This window comes from Tenrec ecaudatus, chromosome 11, assembly GCF_050624435.1.
Source record: "Tenrec ecaudatus isolate mTenEca1 chromosome 11, mTenEca1.hap1, whole genome shotgun sequence".
NCBI lineage: Eukaryota > Metazoa > Chordata > Mammalia > Afrosoricida > Tenrecidae > Tenrec > Tenrec ecaudatus.
In genome coordinates this window covers 62,426,812-62,436,125 of record NC_134540.1, presented here as the reverse complement: position 1 = coordinate 62,436,125, position 9,314 = coordinate 62,426,812, and positions in this window count along the sequence as shown.

Sequence of the window (9,314 nt, the reverse complement as noted above, 5' to 3'; positions counted from 1 at the left end):
AATCTTCCTGCATTCAGCATCACTGCATGTGTTGTGTGAGTCTGAAGAGGACTTTATAGATTGGTATCAGACTTATGGGATAATATTGGACTCATAGACTTCAGCAGGACTGAGGTGGGCTGTTTTCTCAATATTCAATTGCTTTTATATATAAAGCTCTTTCTTATACACTTATGAGCATCTATGAATGTGTGTCTCTAGTCTATCCAGACTAACACACTACCCTAGTGAACCCAGGGACTTTTAGGGTTAAGATAATGCACATCTCGTAACATAGGCAGGTGTCTGTGATTGGGAGGCTTGCATGCCTCAAGACTATGTAAGCTGGTGAAAGAACACATTCTCTCTATCTCCCACTTGACCCGGGTTCTTATGCCACGGTGGAGGTAAGCACTTTAAACCTTTTGTGTGTCTCTTAATTTCTTTCCATTGATTACACGACAGTCCTGGGACCCGTCTAGTTCCCACCTGACAATATGTCCAAAGTGAGGAAGATGAGCTCTTGGCATCCCCACATCCCAAGGAGGACTCTGGTTTTACTTCTCTCTCTCTCTCTTTTTTAAAAAACAACATTTTTTGGTGGCTTGTACAGTTCTTATCACAGTCCATCCATCCATCCATTGCGTGAAGCACATTTGTACATTTGTTGCCATCATCATTCTCAAAACATTTGCTTTCTGCTTGGACCCTTGGTATCAGCTCCGCATTTTTCTCCCTGGCTTTACTTCTTCCAACACAGACCAAGGTTTGTCCTTTTAGCAATCCATTGTACTGCAATATTGGTTCTTCTCCAACACCCAGTTCAAATGTATGGATTCTTCTGCAGTCTTCCTTAACCAGTGTCCAACTCTCACATGTATAGAATGCAATGGAAATCACCATGGCATGGGTCAGGTGCACCTTAGTCCTCAAGTTACATTCTTGCTCTTCAATATTAACTCCCGGTAAGAGTAATGGTGCAGCAGATTTCCCTAATGCCATATGCCATTTGATCTCTTGACTGCTCCTTCCATGAGCACTGATTGTGGATCCAAGTAAGACAAAATCCTTGACAACTTCAAACTTTCCTCCATTGAACATGATGCTACCTTCTGGCCCATCTGTCAGGATTTTCACCTGCCTTACTTTGAGTTGTAATCCACACTGAAGGCTACAATCCTTTATCTTCATCAGCGAGTGCTTCGAGTCCTCCTCACTCTCAGTAAGCCAGGCTATGCCATCTGCACTTTGAAGGTTGTTAATAAGCCTTCCTCCAATCCTGAAGCTACATTTTTCTTCACATAATCCAACATCTCTGATGATTTGCCCAGCATACAGATGGAATAAGTATGGTGAAAGGATACAACCTTAAAACACAATGCGGTATGGCCTTGTTCTGTTTGCACAACTGCCTCTTAATCCATGTACAAGTTCCAGGTGAGTACAATAAAATGTTCTAGAATTCCCATTGTCCTTAAGGTTATCCACAGTTTATGATGGTCTACACAGTTAAATACCTTTTCATAGTGACTGAAACACAAGTAAACAGCTTCCATTTATTCTCTGATGTTAGCCAAGAGCCCCTGACATCAGCAATGATATCCCTGTTCCACGTCCTCTTCTGAATCTGGTCTGAACTTCTGGCAGCTCATTGTCCATGTACTGCTGAACTGTTGCTGAATGACCCTAAGCAACATTTTACGTGTGTGCGATGTCAGTCTATAATTTGAGCATTCCGTTGGGTCACCTTTCTATGGAATGAGTTCAAATATGGGTTCAGTCAGTTTGCCAAATAGCTGTCTTCCAAATTTCCTGGCTTAGCTGAATGACTGCTTCTTGAGCTTGTTGAAGCATTTCAATTGGTATTCCATCAATTCTCGGAGCAATGTGTTTTTTGGATAATGCATTCAGTACACTTTAAGCTTCTTTTTCAGCACCAATGGCTCTTGCTCATACGCCGCCTCCTCAAATGGTAGACTGTTGACCAGTTCGTTGAATCTTCTGTGCATTCTTTTAATCTTCTCTTGACATTTCCTGCATCATTCAATATTTTGCCAATAGAATCTTTCAAATTTGAAACTTGAGGTTTGGATTTTTTTCTTGAATTCTTTCATTTTCAGGCAACCCTTTTGGCTTATTTTTCCTTCTCCTTCTTCTTCACATACACTTCCATGTTCATTGAGGAAATTTCTATGATATAAAAAATTATGGAGACAATAAAAAACTGTCAGCGGAGAGATGGCAAAACAAAGTCCAGTAAGCACATACAATGGAATACTATCCACCCCCAACAACCCATGACAGGTCTGTCAAACATCTCATACCGTGGACAAAGCCGGAGGACGCTGTGTTCAGCAAAGCTAGCCAATCTAGTAAAGACAAAAAATGCATGGCTATTATTATAATGGGTAAACATGTTTCACACCAAAGAAAAGACTTTGAAAATTATATTGAGTCCAGGAGCTGCGGGGCAAGTGGATCGGGTGAGAACAAAGAGGTAAAGAGAGAGGGTGGGTGGGGGAAAAAGAAGAAGGGGAGGAGACTGTGGAGGGAGAAGAGGAGGAGGAGAGGAGGAGAAGGAACCATAAACATGGGGGGCAGGAGTGCTTTACTGGGAGATTGTCACTGTTTTGATATGATAGGCTATGCAACTACATGTAGTGTGTGTTTCTTTGTATGTGCTACATTCCAAAAATAAAAGAATGATATCACGAATAAAATAAAAACAAAAACAGAGATGAGCAACGCCCTCAACAAGATGGATTGAAACAACTGTTTTCAAATGTAAAATACAAAAATTTCGAGGATGGCACAGCACCAGGCTTGGTTCTGAACTCCTGTACATCGAGTTGGTTTGCGTTGGAACCGACTTTATCACAAAATGACAGCGACAACAGGTCGTGGAGCCTAGTGGTTAAGGGCACAGTGTCTGTTGTGAAGCTGTGGGGGTGGTTCCAGTTTGGCAGTTTACCACTTGGTAGCTGTGTACTTGAGACAAGTTAGTCTATCTCTCTGTTCCTTAGTTCTTGGAGGTTTTATCCTGAATCAGTGTTATACACTTACCCAGACATCATGCAGTTTTTTAATTCCATCCTATCAGTGCTGTACAATCGCTACCACAATCAGTTTCAAAATATTTCTTCCTTCTTGACCTCCTTGACTTCAGCCCCCCTCCTCCCTTCTCCTACTCCTTGCCCTCCAGGAACTCTTATTCTAGTTGTTGTCTCAATAGATTCACCTGTTCTAGGTTTCAGATAACAAAAAACATAGAAAAACACATAGCACTGCATCACGGAGGCTACCGACAATGACAAAATACAACAGAGACAAACCCCAATATCACTAAAACCCCACAGAAAATATTAAGAACCAGATCGGGCACAAAGTGAATCAGAAGGGAGATCAAGTGACAAGGTTTTAAGTAGTCAAGTCAGCTTAATCTACTAGTCAAGTCCGTTTGATCTACTACAGCTATCTTTCCCATTTCCTCTGTCTGATAACCAGGGGATTCCTAGCCCTTGACGGAAATCCCCGGACGCTTATTTCCTGTGCAGACCTGCAAATGTATTGTGGGTTTCCACTGCCATCCATAGCCCTCTGTACACCAGAATCCGACAATTTAAGCTCCGATAAGATTCCCTCCTTTGGATTTGAATTACATAATGTATAACCCTTGGATCGCAGATGTTGGTGCGTGCTGCTTCCATGTGGACTTACTTGATGTCTCACTTAGATAGCTGTTTGTTTGAAAATGCACATTTCAGTATAATATTTGGCTTCGTCTTCTTCAGCTGACATTTTCTGTTAAGCTACTTGGCTTCATCCTTCATGTCGCTGTGATGCTGGAAGCTGTGTCACTGGCTTTCCAAATGTTAGCAGGGTCACCCGAAGGAACAGGCTTCCGCAGCGCTTCCAGACTAAGAACAGACGGACACCAAAGAAGGACTCAGCTCCCCAATTCTGAGAAGAAAACCGCTGAAAACCTCATGCACAGCCTCAAAGCACTGTCAAATATGGAGTGTGGTACTGACCGAAAATATCTAATAGGAAAATAACAGTTAAGATAATTGCAATAGAAGACTGCATAGAAATATACCAACTCTGTACACGGGTGCTATTGTTTTGTCCACCGTGTCCATTTCAGCTCTCAGTGACCCTACACGATAGAGCAGAACTGCCCCCAAAGTGTTCCCTAAGCTCTGACCTAAATAGGAGCAGATCACTAGGCCTTTCCTCCAGGGGAGGTACTGGTGTATCCAACCACGAAGGAGTTCGCAGCTGAACACTATCGCCATTGGACCGCTATGGCGAGAGCCCCTTCTGTATTCGTGAGGCGTGAAATAGATTTGAAGCTATCGTGGTGTTGTGCAAATCGCACTTGAATTCTGTTTATAATCAATGTGTTGAATTTTCATGTAAGAGCTCTTTAATTAGACAAACAACTATGTATGCTTTGAACCTGTTTCCTCATGAATTTAGTAGCTGGTCATGGCTCCCTGCAAGGGAAGGGCAAAAATGCTATTTTAATTATAATTACCTGTGTTTATTGATTTCTTATTGTGCCAAGCGTTGTTTTAAATAGGTTACATAGATTACTTTCACTTACACCCCATACCGAATCTTTTAATTGAATGCTGTAATTATTCTCTTTGACAGATGAGGAAAATGCGGTCTGGAGAGATACTCCCATTTGGACCTGAGAGCCAATAATAATTGAAGCGAATAATAATCATGTCATAGCTTCTAGTTCAGCTCCTCTCAGGTCTAGCTGCAGGTATAGTGACTGCAGGAGCATTTAAAAAGTACCAGTAATGGGGCATCATCCCTACCCACCACCCCGCAGAATCTCAATTTATTGGCCTGATGTGGGGCATAGTCATTGATCCTGTTTATAACACTCTGGGGACTTTGAATAGCAGCCAGGACTGAAGACTAATAGAGAGCAGACATTCAGTGAACTCTTGTTGAATCTTAATCAGGGCGACTCAGCCTTGACATCACCAGATGATTCAATGTGCCTGAGTGCATTCAAAACTAAGTACTCCATGCAGAGAAGACATTGTCAGTCAAGTGATTGTTTCTACTGTTCGACATTCCTAACACTGGATCTTCTTTGTTCACACGGATAACGTACAAAAGCAAGTAAGTACAGAACGTGTCTGGCACGGAGGTGGATTGGAAGGGAGAGAGAGTTGTCTGCTACAATGGGGAGAAGAATTTGATTACTTCAGTGTTTGTAGCATATCTATGGCATAGAGATGCTTAAAAAACTGACTGATTTTTGGATGTTTTTGTTTTATTTAGTTGCTTTAAAATTCTATGCAAACAATGCATACCCCTTTATTACCAGCACTTGGGGTGAATCACTCCTGTCATCCCCCCATGATACACAACTTTTTGGTTTGTCTCTGCTGGTACTTTTAGGTACTATAAATCATTGAAACTACACATGAAAAAAAAAGCAAAAGAAACTACACATGAAATGTATATATGCATATTGAAATAAAATGCTTTATCCAGAATTACATATAAATAACAAATGACATGCTGTATAAGGATAACATGCATGTGTGATGTGTGCAATTATTTATGATTATATATATGTAAAATCACCACTTGTCTGTCATTTTGTCATACTGTGATGGCTTGTGTGTTGCTCTATTCCTAAAAGCTATGTGACTGATATTTCAAATACAGGTCACCTGACAAGCTGTGGTATCACATCAAGAACATCGTACATGAAGAAAGCAAGGCTATAGGAATTGACTGACCACCAGCAGAAATGTTTCAACAAATTGATGAAGCACTGGAAGCACTCATTGGTCTACTCCAAGAAATTTGGAAGACAACTACCTTTTCAACTAACAAGAAGAGATTCATATTCGTATCCATTTCAAAGAGAGTTAACCCAACAGAAGGCTCAAATTAGAGAACAATATCATTGATATCACATGCAAGTGAATTTTTGCTGAAGATCATGCAGCAACAGTTACAGCCGGCCACTGACGAGAAGCTACCAGAAATTGAAGCAGCCTTCATCAGAAGACCTGGAACAAGGGATATGATTGCTGATGTCAGATGGATCTTGGCTAAAAGCAAAGAGTCTCAGAAACATGCTGACTTACATTTTATTGACTATGCAAAGACATTCCACTGGGTGGAATAACGAACTATAATTGTCCCTGATAAGAACACTTAGATGTTCTCATTTCGAACCTGCATTTGGACCAAGAGGCTGTCCTTCAACAGAACAAAGGGATCTGTATGGTTTAAAATCAGTCAGGTGTGTCTCAAGGTTGTGTCTTCTCACAATACTTATTCCATCTGTAGGCAAAACAGATAATCTGAGAAATGTGACATCAGCTTATTAACAACCTGTCATATGCAGATGTCACAATCTTGCTTGCTGAAAGCCAGAAGGACTTGAAGCACTTGCCGATGAATATCCCAGCACTGCAGTCTTAAGAGAGTGCAAAGTCCTGGGACAATAGATAATTAATTGCACCAATAAATGGAGAAAAGATCGAAGTTGTCAAGGATTCCATGTTGCTTGGACCCACATATTCCTTTGGGCAAATGTGCTGCACTAGTTCTCTGTAAGTGTTGAGGAGCAAGGATGTCACTTTGAGGACTAAGATGCGCCTGACCCAGCCCTGGTGCTCAGTAGCCTCGTGTGCATGTGAAAGTTGGGCAGTGAACAAAGAAACCAAAGAGGAATGGGTGCATTTGAACTATGACGCTGGTGTAGACTACTGACAGTATGGCGGACTGCCAACAGAACAAACAGCTGTGATGGAAGAAGCGCAGCCAGAAAGCTCCTTAGCAACAAGGAATAGGAAACAAGGATGTGAGGCTTCATGTACTTTGGCATGTTATCAGAAGAAGCCAGTCCCTGGAAAAAGGCACTGTGCATGCCTCACTTTCGCTGACTCACGGCCGGGACAGCAACAGTGGCCCCAAATGTGGAGACAACTGTGAAGATGGCACAGCACCGGGCCGTGCTTCATTCTGTCGCACAGAGGGTCACCATGAAGCTGAACTGGCTTGATGTTGCCTAACAATAACATACGTAAATAAGTAAATATGCAAGCAATTTGATAAAATAAAAACATTTCCTACAAAACCTTGTAAGAAAAGTATTGTTACTTTGCTTTTATGAACGAGGGACTTGAAACAGAGAACGTACGTTAGCATCTGGATGCTACCAGTATCAGTTGTCCAGGAGTCAATTCTGATCACAGCCACCTCATGTGTTCCCGAGTAGAACTGACACAGGACTCTCCAGGTCCGTGACCTCTCTGACTGAAGTCGCCAGGTCTTTCTCCTGATGCTTTTCTGCCTGGTTGAACTGTCAGCTTTTCTGGTAACTGTCTGTGCTGCCCCAGGCTCCCAGCATCCAAGAGTTACGGCTGTTTCTTCCAAGACAGTATAATTTGTTCTGGCAAGCCATGGTATATATTCAATATTTTTCACCAGCACCAAAATTAAAATGGGTGAATTTTTCTTGGGTTTTCCTCTTTTTTAATTGTCCTGCTTAATAAGACATGGGACCCAACTACATTTCCCCCCCCCCCCCCCAGTATATTCTCCCTCTTACAAAAAAAAAATCTCTTTACTTTTTTCTTTGATACTTTCTCCCTTGGCTTCAACTTCCAAATCTGGGTGGATAAAGCACACTGTGGTTTGGGGTTCCTCGTTAGCACTGTACAGGAGCCCGGCAGTGATGTCAGGTAAGCCTGGGGCAGCTGACCCCCATTTTGGCAGTTCAAATCCACTAGCTTCTCCTTGGGAGAAAACGAGGCTATCTGCTCAGATTTATGGTGTCAGCATCCACCAGTACCCAACACTGTAACAAGCTCATGAGCCAACCAGGGGCTATAGAGCTGCCGCTGACTAACGGAGACTCATGTGTTTCAGAGAGAAACTGCTCTAGAGAGTGTTCATGGCTGTGACCTTTTGGAAGCAGATGGCTTCATTTTTCGCCAGAGACACGTTTGGGTGAGTTCAAACAGCCAGCTTCTGGGTTAGTAGTGGGTGCTTAACCCTGTGACCCCTATGAGGACACCTATCGCTAGACCGCCACCTTTCTTCCAGAAGTTGTCCCATTGTCTTCTCAGGCTGCAACGTGGTGGCAGGGCGAAGCGAACTAGCTACTGAGCTCTGCTGTCACAAGCCCCCTTTTATCGCCCGAGTTGTGCTTTTCTCCTGAGAAACTTTGCTTCTAACATGGTTCTAAATCCTGTCCAAATGGATTGTAGCCGTAAGAAGAATTTGAATCTAAACTTAGTGACTGATTTCATACAGATCGGCTGGCCTCCCTCATGGGTCCCTTATCTCTGTGCAACGGGGGCCATGGCGATCTCTGAGGAGGGCCTGAGGGGGGAACGGATGGGAGAAAAGCAGTCGTTATGGCAGGAGATCCATTCCCCGGCGGAGAGCGGCAGCGCGTCCACTCTGCGGGCCTGTCTGTCATAGTTTGTGGGAGACAGACGCCTTGGGCTGAGAGATCTGTTTCCGTTTATCTGTGTTTGGAATTAAGAAACGTCCATACGTGCCTGTTGCGCTCAGGATCTCGTTTGAAGGTCTCTGTGTCCGAGGCGGTCATCCCATCATGACCTGGCAGACCACGAGTAGGAGCCCATTGAAGGCTGCGTTTGGCCGTCCTCAGTGTGACTTTTCTTATTGCGTCATCAGAAAGAAACAAGCGCCTCCATTTCTATGCGTAGAGTTTTATCTTGAATAACCCATGGTGCCCAGCAGCATCTTTTGGGAAGTAAAAAGTGTCAAGTTTCCCTTTATACTGCACTTTTATTCTTTGGTTGACTTTTACTAGGGCCTGATCTTTTCAAAAGACTTTGATGTTTTCCCCCATTTTATTTTTGTTATGAAACCTTTACGGCTGGCAGGGATCCTCAGTGGAAAACTTATGCCTTCCTCCTCTCCTAATTGGAACTAGTATTAAGTGACAGATCAAACGATCTTAAATTAATAACAATGACAAATTGCCCTCAGATGGCACTTGTACATAAAAGGAAACACTTCCATTAAACAAATGTTATGTCATCAAGAAACACATTAATATCTCTGCCAGTGATCATAGCTGTGTAATTTTCTCATCACTTTTAATAAGCAGCAAAGTTATAATTACATATGGAACTTAATTAAAAATTTCTATGCTGTTAATTAGTGTCCATGCTTCAGATCTCTTATCAAATGGCCTGTAAAATTTAGACCACAGTCTTAATGATTCCAGGTTTTGCAAGACATGAGAAGGTGTGGATAGAGATGGGGCTGAAGTATCATATATGAATATTATTTATAATCACTGGCCTTTA